This window comes from Sarcophilus harrisii, chromosome 4, assembly GCF_902635505.1.
Source record: "Sarcophilus harrisii chromosome 4, mSarHar1.11, whole genome shotgun sequence".
Classification (NCBI taxonomy): Eukaryota; Metazoa; Chordata; class Mammalia; order Dasyuromorphia; family Dasyuridae; genus Sarcophilus; species Sarcophilus harrisii.
The window spans coordinates 4,190,445-4,193,153 of record NC_045429.1 but is presented as its reverse complement, the minus strand read 5'-3'; positions in this window follow the sequence as shown (position 1 = coordinate 4,193,153).

The following is a 2,709-nucleotide window of genomic DNA, read 5'->3' as shown; positions in this document are numbered from 1 at the left end:
ATTTTTCTTGTGCAACAAGAGAACTGCATAAATATGTACACACATATAGTATTTAAGATATACTTTAACATGTTTAACACGTATGAGACTGTTTGCCATTTAGGGGAGTGGGTAGAGGGAAGGAAGGAACAAGTTGGAACAGAAGTGATTGCAAGGGTCAATGTTGAAAATTTATCCATGCATATGTTCTGTCAATAAAAATCTATAATTAAAAAAAGAAAAAAATCTTATCTTAAAAGGGGATTTTTAATTTAGAATTTAAAAATCTGCAGGTTTAGTCATTAGAGTGAGGGCGGGAAAGCATTTCAGACTTGAGGAGCATCCAGACAGAATGTCTGGACCAAAGAAAAGGAGTGTCTTCTTTGTATAAAAACCAGGAGTCCAATATCATTGGATCAAAGAATACATGTCAAGGAATAAGGACTATGAAGATTGGAAAGGTAGGAGAAGTTTAGTTATGAAGGTCTTTGAAAGCAAAAGGGAATTTTTCATATTTGCTCCCGGAGGTAATAGGAAGCCAATGGAGTTATCTGAGTAGGTGCTTTAAATTATTGGACTTAAATTTTAAGAAAATAACTTTGATGGCTAAATGAAAGATGGGGTAGAGTTGGGAGAAATAGGCAAGGTGGCCTATCAGCAGACTACTGAAGTAGTTCTAGCATGAGGTGACAAGAACTATGTTAGAATAGTAGGCATGTTAGAGAAAAGAAGAAAGGATATTTCAATGTATTGTAAAGATGAAGTTTGTGTTCATGGGCTAAAGATTGGATGTGATAAAATTTGAGTAACAGGTTATAAGAGTGAGGGATTGGTAGGATTGTACTTACTTCTATAGTAATAAAAAGGTAGAATAGAGGATTTTTTAGGGGGATGTTAATGAGCTCTGTTTTGGACATATTGAGGTTAAGATTCCTACTGGAGATTCAGTGAAAAATACAAATAGATTGGAGGTTAAGAGACAGATGGATAAGAAAGGCAGATTTGAGAATCATCGGCATAGAGATATCATTAAATCCATGGACATTGATGAGATCACCAAGTAAGATTGCATAAAGGGAAAAGAGAAAAAAAAATACCAAGCAGAACTCTGAGAAACATCTGTAATTAGAAGAAATGATATGGAGAAGGATCCAGCAAAGGACATAGAGAAGCTTTCCATTAAGAAGCAAATCAGGAGAGAGTAATGGCCCAAAAATCTGCAGAAAAAGAATGTGTTGAGGAGAGAGATAAATAGGGTAAAAGTTTGCAGAGAGATCAAGAAGAATGAAAGTTTAGAAAAATCCATTGCATTTGGCAATTAAGAGATCATATAGAAAAAGCAACTTCAGAGGAGTGAGAAGGTGTAAAGCTGGATTGTAAAGAGATAAAAAGAGAATAAAAAAAGGAATGCAGTTCTTGAAGAAAGCCTTTTTAAGGAACAGAATTACAAAGGGCAGAAAAGAAATAAAGTTATAGTTGGTAGAAAAGATAATATCAAGTAAGAATCTTTTTCAAGTTAGAGGAAACACACATATACCTCTACAGACACCCACAGAGAAATAGAGAAACAGAGACAGACAAAGAGGGAAGAAGGGATAGAGAGACAGGAAAGCAGAGAAACACACAAAGAAAAGAAGCAGATAGACACTGAGATTGATGGAAAATAAGTGGAAGAGTGGAAATATGAAGATTGAGCCAAGATAGTGAAGAGAAGCCAGGAACTTGCTTGAGCTTTCCCCAGTTTCCCTTAAAAACAACATGAAGCTTCTGAGCAGATTCTGGAATGACAGAACCTAGAAAGACAGAATAAAACAATTTTCCAGCTCAGGATAGCTTGGAAGGACTTCATAAAGGTCAGTCTCACAATCGAATGAAAGGAAAGCATAGCCCAGTACAGATGGTTTCTCAGATGGTTTCTTAGCAAGCCAATAGGAGACTTTTAACCACAGTACATATTGGCAACCCAAATCCCTTAGTCCTGATTCAACAGGACAGTAGCATAGCACACCTGTGGTGGAACCTCTAGTCCCAGTGAAGGAGGCAAATTGTTAACTGGGGAAACCAAGCCACAATAGGCAGGACTCCAGTAACTTTATCTGCTTTGCCTAGGGATATACAGCTAGTATTCATTAGAAGTAAAATTTGAATGTCATTCTGATAAAGCTAATTCTCTATTCACAAACTTCAAATAATTTCTGATATGTATATCATTTATATGTAACTATATCTACATCTATTGCATTTTTTTTTGTTTTTTCTTCAGTTGTTTTTCTGTCCAAGTCTACATAACCCCATTTTCTCTACAAAGTTATTGTGGGATGCTATTTCCTTCTCCGGATGTTACAGATTTTACAGGAAACTTAAGCAAACAAGGTTAAGTGACTTGTCTAGGGAGGCTAGATGGTGCAGTGGAGAGAGCACCAGCCCTCAGGACTAACTAAATTCAAAGTCAGGACTAACTAAATTCAAATGTGACCTCAGACACTTAACACGTTCTAGATGTGTGACCCTGGGCAAGTCATTTAATCCCACCCAATTGCTTCCAGGATAAAAAAAATGACTTGTACAAGGTGATATGGTTAGTACATGTATGATACTAGATTTGAATCCAAGTCAAATCCTAGTGTTCTATTCACTGTGATAATCAGCTCTCTAGTCAAAATCTATAAGGTACATTTACTACTTTATCTATATAGACATATCAATTTCCATATTTATATCTATATTATC